Genomic DNA, 17,486 nt, shown 5'->3' with positions numbered 1-17,486 from the left:
CCAGAATACATGTCGAGATAAAGCACGTGGTAACGCATCCATCGCGTGTAGTTATATATAGCAGCTATATACAGTAGCCGCTCGTTAATTTGCTGCTATATAATTCTCCGAGTTCGTACGCAGTACTTGCACTGTGGTCCGAATAACTAGTGAATGTATCGAGTCGCATAAACCAGCAAGCTACAAAAAACGTCATTGACGCTCGATAATTCCTTGCACCTCCGAATTTTCAAACGCAGGGAATTAACAAGCAGTAAGTTTAAAACAAAGCACAAATTGCGAAACTTGGAAGGTTTTAGCCAAGTAAGACAACTCGTAAAAATTCGCGTTGGAAACAATTTCTCGCTGTGTTGACGACTGTCAAGGAAAAGGAACGATATTCGACGTTTGTCAACGGAAAGAAACGATGTTCGGCGACTGTCAACGAGAAGCAACGATGTTCGACGTCTGTCAACGAAGAGAAACGACGGCGGCATTCGACGAAAAGGAGCGACGTTCGAAAAGTGGATGAATGTTCGCGAATAATTTCGCGTGAAAACTAGATAATCGATGCATCAGCGAAGCGACGTCAGAAGGGTAAAGAACCACTAACCTTGAACGTATCCCTGCAAAAGCAGCCAAAAGAGGAAACAGCTCCGTATCATCGTATTCATTGTCCGCCGGCACTTGACACTTCACTCCTGGCAAGATACATGCACTTCTCCGTCACCAACCGATCTCCATTAGTATCACGAGCACATTCACACACTCTGACGGCATACAGGAGAATCCACGAGCACGTCACGTTCACTTTCACATGAAAATCCGTTGGCGATAACGCGAACAGTTAAAGAGGCAACGTGCGTAAAAACTGCACCACAGAAGCTAACCGACCAACGTTCCGCGAGAATGAACGGAAGCTAACTGAGCCACGGTTCGCTACCTAACTCCGTATCCGCCGGACTTCTTTCCCCTCCCCCCGTACGTCAGCTGACAGCGCCACCCCCCTACTCGCGTTCAGTACACCACAGGGTCGCCCCCCTTCCTCGACGCTCGCACCCTCTCCTAACCCTCACACCCCAAACCCCACCTGACGCTTCCGACAACCCGTTTGCATCGTCTTCCTCGCTCGCGTTCGCGTCGAAGCGATCGCCGCGTCTCTTTTCTATGTATTTCCTGCTGCGCCTCAACCCCTTCTTATTCGATTTTATCGAGAACCGCTGATACGCTCGACCGATGTTACAAGCCCCCTTGCCGTGCTCGCTCATTCCTATCTGTCAATTTATCACGCTTTGTAGATTACCGCAGTGTACAAACCCACGCTATCTTCTTCTGCAAAAGGCCTCTTTCCACAGTTGCAATGAGGCTAATACGCGGAAAACGATTATTTGTGTCGTAAACCGAACAATACGACAGGACTGACGCGTCCTGCAATTTGATATCGATACCGGCCGACTCTGATCTTTCGTTCTTTCAAATTTTACGCTCGTCGCTTAATCTGCGCGCTGCGGAACGCGATTAGCTGGATTAGAGACGATTCCGTGAATTCCCGCTAGTTTTCACGGGGAAATGCGATTTATGGGGAGCTGCTTTTTTATTAGCGCTGCGTGGTCGGATTGGGTTGCTAACTGGAGACCATGAACTCGTAACTTCGTCGGTTTCCCAGGATCTATTATGTATACTCCCGGTCAATTTTGTCAATTGTGGCAAATGATACACGAACGTCACGACACGGGAAGAAGGAATCTGCTATTAATTCCTCGTTACGTGAGTTTTTTGATCATGAAAAAGGGCAGGGAACCTTGTTACAGGAATTTCGATCTTTCTGTTTTATAAAAACTATTTTACAAGCTTAGGAATTTGTTTACCGTTAGCGAGTGATAATTTTCAATTTGAATGATTCTTTTGTTTGCAATTTTTGGCAGAACATTTGACACATATTTTGTTCACCATCACTTATGTTTCACATACACAAATGTGAAACAGTTTATCAATACTTAACAGTTTAAAAAATCAGTCGCAATAGAATAAATTGTCGCAAAATATAACTCGATTAATGTTTAAATTGTTTTCAAAATGGACGACTGAAAACAATAAAAGCAAGGGCAGTTACATTTGTCATAATTTCAATAATATTTCTTGTATTTGCGTTTGTTATAATTTCTAGCCTAAATATTTGCGCATATTTTGCGCAGATACTGCGTCTCACAATCAGTGAGTAGTTTAACATTGAATTCGTCTTTTCCTTGTTCTCACACTCGTGTTTCATGCGTCAAATTTCTCTTACGAACAATTAAAAATAGTATACTCGTAATGCTGTGGTCAAATTTAAAATTTCGATACTCGTTCGGGTATTTTTGTTGCTGGAAAATAACAATTTTAAAATATTCTAATTGAAACACTTCACGAACGTTTTTGAAACTATTATTTCTCCATTGTTGATTAGCAATACTCCCTGTTTCGTTGTTTCTACATCACATGAGTAACACAATGGATTCTGTTAAAAAATACTTATTTTAGATTGTTATATAAAAGCTGGCAGTAAGTGTGAGTCACCTTTGGAACGCAAGGCCACATATCGAGTGTCCCAGTTGTTCACACTAAACTTTGTCATCATTCCATAAGAACAGGATGTTATATTTACATATATGTTATATTAACATTTAAATATTCAACTAAAACGTTATTAGAAGTATAAAACAACTTCAGACTACCTTGCTTTTCGATGCCATGTACTGTGTGTTCCACTTTTGTACGTAAAACTTCACCAGTATATTCTACAAACCAGAATGATAAAAAATGTTATATGAGCATAGGCTTTTAAATTATAAGGAATACACGAAATAATTAACGATATATTATATACCAATAATTATTGACTTTCGCATTTTTTAATAATTTTTAATACTATTGAAAAGTTAAATTTAATATTTTAATGCAATCAAGCGCCTACAGTTATGTAAATATATTTTCTTATTTTTATTTATAGAATTTGTTAATAAAATTATATGAACAAAACTGGAACACCTTGTCTGAATAATAAAATACTTCATTGTCATTTAGTATTCTTGTTATAATATTTTAATAGTGTTTCAAATCCTACCGTGATAAAATTTTTTTTATTGTTACGAATAGAAAATACTAAAATACTTTAGCTTCTTCTGTTATTGGAATTGTAATTTACATAATTGTTTATTTATATAATGCCCAATTGTGGTTCTTGGGTATCATAAATTCTCAGCTCTATTATGGTCAAACCTTTCTCATAAATTTTCTATAATTAACACATTGCGGACCAGTTCTATTACGAGCTGTACCCAGCGGCCAGATATTTTTGTCCATCATATGTTTACAATAATGAACGCACCAGAATTTTCATGATTGACCTCATGTTAGAATCCCGAATACTCAAACTTTTATGATCGATTCATAATGTATCAAAATAAAACTGAACCTATGTTACTTTTCAACTGAAGTTAACTGTTACTTAGAAAATTTAAATTAATTTATTAACTCTTCATTATGTATCTAAAAATAATGTAAGTGTACAAGGAATACTAATTAAAAAGTAACAAAAAAATTAAAAAAATAATTTTAAATGTTAGAAATGTTGCAATCAAATTTTTAGACTATTTGAACTTCATAACTAAAATACAATGTATTACAATAAAAAAATTAACGTCGTAAATATACAGGACGTTCCGCAGCATGTTGCTGAAATGAATTTGCTGTTATTTTCCAGTGCATACATTTAACAAAGAAAATACAATTACTTTCGTTAATTAAAAAATTGCAGTTCCAATAAACAATGTGGAAAAGTGTTTAAAAACTTATGTATATCACATCCTACACGAGTATACGTTGATAACAAAGTTTTATTTGTTTAAAGTACTTTTACTTGCAACTTTATGCATCCCTTTAGTATGAAACTACCTACAGGCGTTGCTATACATTTTTCATTTAAAAAAGAAACACTCGTGCGGGTATTTTCTTCCGTTGCAAGGCTTTTTATTTTTACATGCATGTTTATACTTCTGCTAAAGATAAAATAAAAATTGTGAAATCCCAAGTGTGTAATCTAAAGAAAGTAAATATTGAGAAAGAAGATCCGAATCCTAATAAACTTGACCTTGACTTGTATTATTAAGAACATATTCCCAATTAACTTTTTTCTATAACGTGAACGTTGCTCATTGTTCGTTAAAAAGTAATTTAAAGATTTGTTTGAATATATAAAGCAAGTGGAACAGATTTCAATCATTTTAAATTTCAAATCGTGTAACCTAAGTGTTATTTTCATTTAACCTAACTTAATATACTATTTCATAATATATTAGGTTGGGGAATAAGTTCGTAGCGTTTTGACATTTTCTTTTTTTACAGCGACATTTTGCAATTTGCAAGGGGTTATAATTTTCATTCGATAGAGTTCTTTCTGCTCTACAAAACTGTGTTAATCGTTTTTTTTCAGTGGTTTCATTCGTTATTACTATTGAGGCTCAGAAATGGAATATCCAGGAGGTAAAAATTAGCACTTTCGACACCTGCTCTTCTTCGCTTTCCATTGCGGCCAAAAAGCTGTTGAAGCAGCCCGGGATATTTGCAATGTATACGGAGAAGGTGTCATAAGTGAATCGACAGCACGGAAATGGTTTGCAAAATTCAAAAATGGCGATTTTAACGTTGAAAACCCGCGCCGCAGCGGAAGACCATCTGTGTTCGACGAAGAGCGTCTCCAAGCACTTCTGAAGCAGGATGGTCCTCAAACTAGTCGTGAATTGGTCGAAAATATGAACTGTGACCACAAAACTATTCTCAATCATCTCCATTCAATGGGATTTGTCGAAAAATTGGGAGCCTGGGTGCCTCACGAAGTGAACGCTACGAACTTATTGCCTAACCTCAGACTGAATTTTGCAAACCATTTCCGTGCTGTCAACTCACCTATGACACCTTCTGCGTATACATTGCAAATATCCCGGCCTGTTTCAGTAACTTTTCACAACTTTTCACAAATTTTTGGCCGCGATGGAAAGTGAAGAAGAGCAGGTGTCGAAAATGCTGCTTTTTACCTTCTTGATATTCCATTTCTGAGCCTCAATAGTAATGACGAATGAATCTACGGAAAAAAACGATTAACACAGTTTTGTAGAGCAGAAAGAGCTCTTAGGAGTATAGCCTTAAATATAACTATAGAAATAAAATATGAGGATTCCATGGCCATTAGCAAATGTGATACGAATAAAAATGAGTGGCTTCCTTTTATTAGTAGTTGTTTGTGGCAACAGATTTCCTACTGCGAATTTTTCACTTAATATGTACAGGGTAAATCACGAATCGTGACCAGTGTGAATTATCCTGTTATTATCAGCCCAATCGAAAATGTTTTTATCAACTTTTGCATAGTTTTAAGAGAGCTTTAACGTGACTATGAATAATTATTTCACAACTCCTTCTTTTTGTTTTTTTTAAGGTCACCTTGAATTTTTTGCAAATAAACATATAATTTTTGTGCACCTATCTGTTAGAGAATTTTAAGACAAATCCGGCGATTTAAAAATATTAGGACATATTTTTTTTCATCTGGGTTGAGAAAAAATTAAAAAATTTTATATTACAAGAAGTATCGTATGCTACGCCATTGTACACGTTCCAATGTTGTTGACAAAACGTACATATTGTTTTAGCTGCAGTAGCAAATAATCCACAGACGAGTTCTCGTCAAATAGTACATGAGTGTAGCATATTTCAATCAAGTGTCTTACGTATTCTCTATCCTCGTTTTCATCCTTATCATGGATTATTACATCAAGCACTTCATAGAAGTGATTTCTATAATCGTGCAGTGTTTTTTAATTGAGCATTGCAATAATTCCAAACTGAAGCTTTATGTTTTGATATTGTTCTATTTACCAACGAATCGACGTTTAAAAATCATGGTAAATTTCTATTTGTTAACCTCTTCCCGTGCTTTGGCGAGTCTCACTCGTGATGCACGTACAGCTCAAATGTGACGAACCTTACTCAAATTTTGAATACTCTTCAACTTGAAATTTAGGTTCAACTATAAGTTGCAGTATCAAGGATCCCCGAATATAAAATACACAGAACATTTTAATTTTCTTTGTTCGTTTTAATGTTATAGTCCTGAATAGTTAGTCTTGACTGACGCATCTGATAAATAAATGGCACAGGAAGGGGTTAACAATATTGAAACGTTTACAATAGTGTAGCATACGATACTTGTTGTAATATAAAGCTTTTTAATTTTTTCTCAACCCTGATAAAAAAAAAACTGTGCCCGATATCCACCGGATTCGTTTTGAAAGTCTCTAACAGATAGGTCTAAAAAGAATTTTATATTTATTCGTAAAAAATTCAATAGTATCCTTGGAAGAAACATAAAAAGAAAGGAGTTGAGAAATAATTCTTCATAGTTACGTTAAAGCTCTCTTAAAACCATGCAAAAACAGATAAAAACATTTTCGATCAGATTGCTAATAACAGAGTAATTTTCGCTAGTCGCGATTCATAATTCACCCTGTATAATCAGGAGCAAATCTGGCTTCTTTTGGAGAAAATTTGGTAATTTTTGACAAAAAACCTACAGGTCCATTGTTTATTAGAAGCTTCACTACTTCCTATCTGCAGAAATAAGAAAATTTACAAATTTGAAATGTGGGTATTTGCAAATTTACGAACTAAAAAGTTTAGAAATTTGAAAATTTAAATATTTGAAAATAATTTGAAATTTGAGAATTTGGCTATTTGGAAATCTGGAGATTATGAAATTGGGGAATTTAGAAAGTTGGAAACTTGAAAAATTCAGGATTTGAAGATTTGGAGATTTTTTAATTTAACGGTTTGGAAATTTGAGGATTTCAAAAGTTTTAAATTTGAAAATTAGGAAGTCGAAGAATTTGAAAATTTATGTATTTGGGATTTGGTTATTTGGAAATTTGAGGATTTGAAAGTTCAAGAATTTGATAAATTTTTAAACTGCAGAATATGATAATTTTATATATTTGAAAATTTATTAATTGTAAAATATTATAATTTAAGAATTTAGAAATTTATAAATTGTAAAATATGGTAATTCATATAACATTTATACACATGTCATTAAAACTTTTTAAATTCTGCAACACAGTTTCATCACTAAAATTATTTACGCGCTTCTACCACAATTACAGTCCATTTCAGAAAAACTAAAAATTTGTATTACACATAATATTTATGTTCATGCAGGACATTTCATATAAATTTTTTCCTTATTACATTTTCCTATTCATTACAATTCTAACATTGTCTGAATCAAAAAATAACAGATGTAATCCATATTCGTACTTCTTCCTCTATTTTAGCTTACTTTGATTTCGTATTGTACCTTTAGATCCGTATTTTTGTTACTGATGCTTTAATTGGTATTACCAATAGAATTATAGATGTTTGAAGTCATACAGTAACAATAAGAAATGATGGCGTTTTTCTTCTCGCTATTGTAACATGTACTTAGCAAAGACTGCAGTATATAATGAATATATGTATACCATGGAATTTATTTTCACTTTTTATGCGGTTCAATATTGACGATAGTCCATTATTTTTGCAACGAATATTTACTACAGGGCCTCTCTAAAGTCGAACTTCAGCCTTATATTCTGAAAACAGGTTTGAATATGGAAAAATGTTTGAAACAAAAGTTGTAGGATATCAGGAGGAACAGAAGATAGAGGCAATAATTTTACTTTGGATGGTTGCTCGGAGGTCACATGAACATATTAATTTTTTTAAATAGAACTCCCATTGTTTACTGCACATTCTTGTAGCTCTCGTCGAGACGATTCAATATCCCACCTGTTTGTTTTTTGAGAAAGTTACTCCCAAGACATGAAACTCAACATATCGTCAACATTCATATTACTCAAAGTGTGCCGCGCGAAGGTTGCATGATCAAATTTACGCTACTTTTGTGTCAACTTTGAAACTTTATATCTTGGGATTGACTTGCACAAAAGGCAAACACAGATAATAGGATAGTGAAATCTGTTAGATATAAACTCGTAGCTTAGCACAGAGTAAGACATGATAGGGTCGTGGCGACGATTTGAAGTGCGTAGGCCATTGTAAGGAAGACTATACACTTCCTTCAATAGATAGTTTTATGTTTTTGGGGAAAATCCGCTAGAGGACCGAGAGAGAAAGTAGGGACGAGAGGACGGGGAGTTAGTCAAAAAGCCTTTCGAGAAAGTCAAGGATAGTTGTAGAAAAAGCCTTGTTGCATTATAACTTCGGATGTCATATGGTTTCGTGACATTTTTCGATTCGTGGAATCGAATTTCTTGCGTCGTTTAGCGTAGTACGTCCTAATTTTTAAATAGCTTAAATATATACATCTGTAGTTTTTATTTACCAATACTTGAATGATCCTACAGTATTGTTTTAAAAACGTCTTAACGAGAGCTACAAGAATATGCAATAAAAAATAGGGGATTCTATGCAAGGTCAAATTGTTACCGCCATCTTATTTTTATCAGAAACATCTTTACATATTTAAAGCAATTTCCGAAATATAAGAATGGAATAGGACTTTAGAGAAAGCCTGTATACGAACATGCCGGAGACAGTATATTTCTGTAAAGTACACTCGACTGCAACATAACCTTCTTTTGACTAAGAATCAGACATCTAAGGTTAAGAATTTGTTGATTTCTGAATTTGGAAATTCCGAACTTTTACTCGTAAATTCTCGAATTTCCAAATTTCTGAATATCTACATTGCTATACTTCCATACCCATAAATTTGCAGACTTCTAAATACTTACATTTCTAACTTCTCACGTTTCGAATTTTCGAATTACTAAATGCATAAATTCTCGAATTCTTATATTGTCAAGTTACTACAATCTCAAATACGACATTCCACAATTCGAAATCCGTACATTTCCGAATTCCTACATCTATAAGTTCTCTCTATCATTTATAAATTTTCATATTTCCAAAGATTCAAATTCCCAAATTCCCATACTTTCAAATCTCCATTTACATTTGTCTACATTTCAAAATTCACATACCTAAATTGTTAAATTTCCACATTTCTAAATTCTCACTTTACCAAATCTCCAAATTCTTAAATAGCTAGATTTCAAAATCTTCACAGATTTCAAAGATTTCAAGATTTCAAATCCCAAAATTCCTCAATTTCAAAATTCCTGTTTTTCCAAACTCTCATGCTCACAAATCTCTACATCTTCAAATTTTCACATTCCTTAATCTTGAAACCTTCAAATTCCCAAATTTTCAAATTTCTAAAGTTTGCACAAAGAAAGTCTCCTAAGTGTGTACAGTAAATACGACCTGTTTTATACGAATACTGTTTCATTAAAGAACCTTTAATGCTATGGTGAATTCCAGTCTATCCTGCGGCCATTTTGAATGCATAGAGCCATTAAATCCTACAGTAATTTGGTCCTCGTATGTCCATTAACAGCACACTAATACTGTATGAAATATTTAGTCTCAATATTTTCACGGTGATCAAAGTCGATAAATTATAACAAAATTACTTTTTCATTTCTTTTTAAGACACTTAATAATCAATATCGAATTAATTATGGCGATATACAGGTGCACCTCGACAAAAATTTATTGTACATGTCCTTCAGAAGCAGTTAGATATCAATACATAGTAATTACTCTAAATATTACTCTTCGCAAGAAGTCTAAAAGAGAGTTTTATTAAGAAACTACTGATAATGACAAATGAAGCGATTGTGATTAATGTCTAGCATTATCCTCTTTACTTACTATAATTTTTCTCGATGTCGATTTGTATAGTTTGTTAATGGTTTTCTGTGATAATTACTCTCATTCCTACACAGTATACTTTGGTAAATTACAAACACTTTCAAATGGTTTTCTATTTAGGTACACTGTTGGAGCATGGTAACATCTTCCATTTCCTATAATTTTCAGAACCTAAACTCTTGCTGATCATTCCAAAAAGGCGAACGTTTTTATCATAAAAATAACCGATACTTTCTTACTATCTAAATTGCATTGCCGCGTAAGAAAATACTTTATTAACTAACCTGGGTAGCATATTTATTTGTTCGCCGACGATTTGAATATAGATTTTACTATTCGTTTATTTTAATAAGAATTTTATTTTCTATACTAGCGTAAATCACCTTCGAGGACAGAGATTCAGAATCTATTGATTCTTTCTTAAATTGTGGTAGTAATAGCGAAAATAGGCAGAAATATTAATTCTTAATTTATTTTCTGCAATTTATCTCGCAGTCATGTTTGAATTTCAAGTTGCTCCTATAATTGCACATTTTCGTCGAGGTATTGAATTCGGCAATCGTGGAGGCACTTCTTTAAATACTTTTCGGGGATTTTTTAAAAAATTTATGATCACTTCTCAACTCCAATTAGTTTAACTATTTTAATAGAAATGCAATACGATTACACTAATGCGATTAAACTAATACAGTACGATTCATTTATAATTAATCATTTATATTCATTATGAATGATTAATAATTATTATAATCATTTATATTCATTTATACTAATTTTGACCCATTATAAAAAATTTATATAAACATTTATAACAATTAAATTTATATACCTACACAATTAAATGTATATACCTTATACATAGTATAATGACCTATATAGTTACCATCGTTTATTTGTAATTGTAATTATGATTATGGGATGTAGATCTCGAACTGTGCTATATTTGATCCGCTTCTTTATGTTTCCATTTCTATGACATCGAAATATCCAAGGATGATATTCAACGCGTTGAATTGACAACCATATTCGTGATTATTAATGCACCGAAATTTGCGATTTACTCTATGGTACAAAATGTTAAGAAATTTTACGTGCGCTATTTTTTTATTTGGAGATGGCGTGGTCGAAAATTCTCAATTTCCGGCAAAAAGAGGGGTAGTTAATGAGGATTTCGTTTAAATTTCGTGGCTCATACGATGACAAGTTTTCACATGCATCTCGCTTCGCATGAAAAGTGGAAGATTCAAAAATAAAAAATTTGGAGATCACAATTGTCGATGCAAGAACTGTATTGACGAATTTGTCACTCTCGTTCAATACCAGGCCTGTTTTCTATGCATATCCTAACGCTGACAGCATTTCATCGCTTCTCGCGGATTTGTTCGCATTTTCTTGCTTATATTTCTTCTCATCCGAGGATCTCGTTTCTTTTATGTCAGTTAACGATGCGCGTCGACATCACTGTGCATACAGCATGTCAACGGCCTTCAAAAGTTATTCATTTACAATCTTCTATGTTCACCCCCTTTTATACCCTGAGGAATTATATACACCCGGACGAATTGATCTACGGTAAAGGTTACAGATGGTCCAAATGGTATAGATGATAGGATATGTCAGATGTTTTACTTTCGCGCTGCGTTCGTTGATCTTTGTTAGCGAAGTTTTATAATGAATTATTGACTTAAGAAAGAACGCAACAACATCGATCATGGGCGAATTGCTTTTTATACGTAAACATACAAATGCTCATAAAATAATTCCATGTTCCATAATTCTCACATTTTACTTTATTTATTATTAAAGAGAAAGATTTCCTACAATTGAATGCAATTTATGAACAAAACATCTGATATCTTTACTACTGTGTGATACATTTTATTAAATAATGAAGCTAGTAATTATACGAATAATGTATATTACTAATGTAGCTGCTATACAATGTATATAATTGAACAGTGTAGCTAGCATATAATGTATATCTAAATAATCATGAATCATCATCTAAATAACGTAGTCAATATGTAATATACAGGGTGGTTTACCACGTTTTGCCATCTAGATTTGCGTCATTATTATTACTCATAGCAAACAATGTTTCAGATAAAGTTAAATGGTTTTGAGAGGGGCATATGCTGATGGTATATTTTTGTTTGTATGTGGACGTGTAAAGGACATATGAAGGTCACTAATGTTTTTTTAAATGGAATCATATATTTTTTATTGTATCAGTTGATATTCCTTCATATTCTTTACAAAAAAGTATTAATCTATTTATGTGAAAAAGTCATTAGTTTAGGAGATATTTTAATTCTAACTTGTTAGGAAAGCGTGACTTTCTGGTCAATATTATGAATTGCCCTAACTGAACAGGTTTTTCTACATGCTTTGAGAGGTCACATGTCACCAAACGAATTGTGAGTTTTTGTTTTTTTTTTTTTTTGTTACGCAGTAACAGTGAAATTTAGTCTCTGTTACGTCTCTAATACGGCGAATACAACGATACGGTGAATTATAACTTCATAATGAAGTATTCTAAAGAAGAAAAGATAGACATGATATCAGTTTATTTTGAAGCTGGGACTACACATGCAGAAAGATTATACACTACGGAATGTTAGTAAGTCATTAATTTTTCGATTCAGAAAGTATTCTGATACAAATGGTCGCCACGTGGGACCTTTTTTATAAATAGACATTAAAATTAAAATATTTCCTAAACTTAAGATTTTTTCACATAAATAGATTAATACTTTTTTGTAAAGAATATGAAGGAGTATCAACTGATGCAATAAAAAATATGTGATTCCATTTAAAAACACATTAATGACCTTCATATGTCCTTTACACGTCGTGTATAATAAAATAATGTAATCAGTGTATGTTATAAGGAATAAAATAATGTAGTCAATATATAATGTATATAACATAATAATGTGGCCAGTATATCTCTATATAATAATAAAGGCAAGAAGTTGTCTGACTGCGGCGAACGTAGTGAGATCTCCGTCCTGACTTTTGTTTATCTTTTGTTTTAGTAAATGAGTAATTTAAAAACAGAGTCTTTTTAAACCTAATCGTTGTTGACTTCAGTCAACGGCCTACTAGTAATTGAATAATGTAGCTAGAAGTATACAACTGTGCGGCCGGCGCGAATGTTTTCGATAACCGCGGTTCTTCGGTTTGTTACGTGCAGGAAGCGCGCGTATAAAGCCTCGAAGATTTGTTTGCCCTAACAATATTAATTGTTAACGGGACTTAATGTTTTGTGGATCCGGAGATACGCTAGTCCCATACGGGCCCTTTCACAAGATCGCAATGATTATAGGATATTTCGGAGGCAATTAAAGAAATGTAATTCAACTAATTAAATTATTCAAAAATTATATTTTATAAAATATGAAGCGATTAGAATGATAGCGTATATAATATAATGTGAATCACAATAAACTGAATAAAAATATTGTAAATATCCGAGACGCGCAATTCGTAGATTTGAAGAAGAAACAATTATTCAAATACAAAATAAGATTATAATTCAGTGAGGGAAATCCCAAAGTTAAATAATTAACTACTGATTTACTTGCCGAAAAATTCATAAAATAGCTGGAAGAATAAAGGAAACAACTCACCAAAATGTCTGTACTTGTATGAATTTAGAATTAATCAACCTCTTGTAAAATGTGAAATGCCAACTACGCCTGGTTCCTGGGAAGAACACACACACATGAAAACGCTCCACCAATGAGAATTTTGAACTGGCCAATTGTGAAATTCAAATAAACTATAAAATAAAATTATACTTTAAAAATTAAAAGAATAGAATCGAATATAATTAAATAGAAAAATAGAATAATTAATTGAATTGAAAATTTAATGTGATTATATAACGCGATTATTTAACGCGAAAGCTTTACGTGAAGATAGAGTCTTTGTCTGAATTTTGCACTTTAACAAATTCAAGAACAAACTCGTCTCTAAGCCACTTCACGGACCCTCGACACGCACCTCGCGATTATACACCGAAAAGTGTCGCAACTTGCACCTCTCGGAGAAGACCAGAGTGGGCCTAGTCCGAAATTGTTTATGTTGCATTGATATGCGCCTAACGAATTAGGCTGTGAGGCCAATGCGTAAGAGACCGTGATTCGTTAATTAGGTGGTGATGGTGGGTGCATGTGTTCCTCCCTTGTCGAGCTCTTATCTTTCTCTCTTTCTATATAGTTCTTTCCTTTACTCTTGAGCTATGGATTGTTAATTAGCTATTGAATAATTTTACATGCATAACCAATACAATATAAAATGTTAATCTGTATACATTATAAAAATTTAGAATGAAACATTATCTATTTCGTTTTACAATTATTAAAGTTAAATCGCGCTCGGTACTGTAACTATTGTGGAACTGATTGACGTGTACGTATTCATAATAACGGTATAAAGAAATACTATGGGTAATTTATATAATTTTATACTGTTACAAAGACAATTTCTATTATAATTTTATATTGCGTCGTGGGCCCTTGAGGAACATTCTAGAACGCTTGGCGTTATCGAATCACACGAGTGTGACTTCCGTTTATATTCGGCGGTTCGGAGAAATGAAATGATCTAAGATTTTAGCCGTGGGACCACGTTGATTTCAAGGAAGGAATGTGTTATATTAACAATCATGGTTTAGTCGCCAAAAGATAGTCTATCTAATAAACATTAAAAGACCGTTACTGCGTTCGATCAGGGTGTTCCCAGAATGCAATACGCATTATCGATACACATCCGGTCGGTCAAAACTACAAAGGAAATTTTGAAAAAGATTCCTGTTCGGAACGTAACAGGTTATATTCTGCACTTGGTTTGGACATTGCGACTATTATGAAGGTTAAACTGGTTAATATATATTTCAAGTTATTTGGTTGTCAATCGCGAACTTTGCAATAAGTATATGACGGCGAGAAAATTAAATTAAATTTTGTCCGGATTTTGGCACCGCACCCTGAATTACGTTATCACGCTTTATAGTAAAAAGAGAAAGGAGTATACCCTGCTTAAGAACGTCGGTTTCCGCTTGCATTGTGCTAATTATAATGTTGTGGTAATGTTGCGGTTTGTCTTTCTGTTGGCACCTGGACTGCGAATACCTGTTAATTGTGATGCGGCAGAAACAGCATCGTTAGGTAGCGCAATATGGCCATTCCCTCAGTGGCAGTAATTTATGAGAAACGTCGGCACCTTCCTTTCAGAAGAAGTGTCTGCTGTGGAGAAATCGAAACATGTTATTCAATTTAACAGTTACAAAATTTATTTCAATTTAATCTTTAAAACGTTAATCGGCGCTATCCAAATAATTAAAAATATGATTATTTTTTATCCAATTAAAAATTTCCATTTGGACAACCATACAAGTGTTAGAATCTAGTTGTAATAATCAACAGTTCGAATATCACTTCCGCGTGTGCGGTAACAAGAGAAACGTTTTAGTGCTCGACTGTGTTCCGTAATTAACAGTTTTGTGAGAATTTTAATAATAAAATTTCTGCTTATGTTGAACGCTTAATGTAGAATTTAATTAATCAAGAGAGGTAAATGAGCTTAACATAGATGTATTTATAAGTTTCTATAATTCAGTATTATGGATTAACATTATTGTGCAGTATTCCAAGATCTGACGCTTTTAAGCTCGTTTTGTAATGACTCGAGCAAGTGAACGACTACGTTTGTAAAAGTTCTACTTAATGCTATATTGTTTAAATAATAATGTTGTTATAGGTTAAATGATAGAGAATTCGTCTTATTTCTTAATTTTGTTTACACATTAAAATTAAGTATCAAAACATAATTACATGACACATTGACAGTCTTTAAACAATCGACCCAAACGCGATTTCACGTGAGATCAAATTATTAAAAGAATGAACCTTAATAAATTTATTAGGTTGTTCATATTTATTCTTTTAAAGTAAGCATTTTTGTATTCTGTACGTTTATGTTGATAATAATTGTACAAAAGTATAATTTCAATTCATGTTAAGCTTGTTATAATGCCAACATAACCTAAAATTTTGTAATATTTTAATAGTTTTTCTTGCATTACAAAATTGCATTATAAAATTCTTGCATTACTAATAAATTCTTCAGGAACAAAAAAGAAATAAGATTACATGCAAAAAGATGTTTGTGTAGCCTTTAAAATTAGCCTTTAAAATAGGCAGTTCCGTAGAAGTATCATAAAAAACCATAAAAGTTTCATGCACCAAAATTAATTCAGAACAAAAACCCATTGTGACTGATTAAACGAAATAAAGTACTTTTATTTCGCAAAATATGAATATCTCGAATTTTCTTTTATTAAATTACGAGACTAATTAAATTAGTTCGTATTTAATATTTGGAATAGTAATAATTATTTACTAGAACGTGCTATGAATAGGGTTTGATTACTGGGTACTATGAATATTTTCAGATATTAATTTAATTATATATTAGTAATGATTTTTCTTGCATTACATCTCGCATAAATTATTCAGAATAAGAAAGACGAAGAATAAAAGGTTGGACCAAAAATATGTTTGCGCAGCAGTAAAAGCCCTCAAACTATATTTCCTTAAAAATTATCACTGAAAAGTTTCATGTACCAAAATTAATTTAGGAGAACAGACACCATTATAACTAATTAAATGAATTTTTCTGAAATAAAAAGAATTTGAAATGAAATAAAATATTTTCATTTTACAAAATATTACCGACTTGATCCTTTCGTTAAATGTAGAAAATAATTAAATTATTACATATTCAATATTTGGGGCAGTAATAATTAGTAATTAGAACGTGTCACGAACATTATTTAATTACTGGAACGCGTAAACATTTTCAGATTTTAATTAATTTAAAACATTTTCTTTCACAAATGTAAATGTTCATTATTTTATCTGAAAGTAGAAATTTTACTCATTCGGATATACGCATTTAGTTCTTACTTTATGTTGTCTCAGTATAAAAGAAATTGTAATTATCTTAAATATTTAATCATTGAAAGGTTTACTTTACTTTGATTCTCGTCTAGTTTTAACTTAGTTGATGAATATTAAAGTGTAGTGATGCTTTTCACTTCACTATCAAGATTTCACGTATGCCTTGACTACCGGAGCGTTTCCTACTTAAATTCCGTATTTTACATAATTTTCAGCTGAAGCATAATCATTCACCGACGGCGGGTGTACGTAAACATGCATATAGGGTGGGTCAATTGAAAGAGGCTCCATAAACATCCGCCCTGTTCATTTTTTAAAAATGAAGCTTTGTACGACAGAATTTAAATAGCGTAAAAAAATAGTTGCACTATTTTCTGTACCGTTTATATAAATAAAATCTGTATTTAAGAACGATTATATCTTCAGTCGAATGTTATAAATATATTAGAATTTATAATATACAATAGACTGTAGCGCTATTACTGTAGTTGAAATACGATGACATGAAAAGGGTGTATTTTTTTATGTTATTGTTTGATTATCTGTCTGCGTATTGTACATACAAATTTAGTATATGTTCGATAATAAATGCAAGTTATGCTTCATATAATATCGCACATGCAAAATGATACAATAATCACGAAAAATCGTCAACATAATTTAAAAATAAATGTTCAATAAATTATTGGATACTGTTAGTTTCTTTCGGAAAATAAATGCATTTTAGTACGT

This window comes from Megachile rotundata, chromosome 8, assembly GCF_050947335.1.
Source record: "Megachile rotundata isolate GNS110a chromosome 8, iyMegRotu1, whole genome shotgun sequence".
NCBI lineage: Eukaryota > Metazoa > Arthropoda > Insecta > Hymenoptera > Megachilidae > Megachile > Megachile rotundata.
This window is presented reverse-complemented; position numbering follows the sequence as displayed.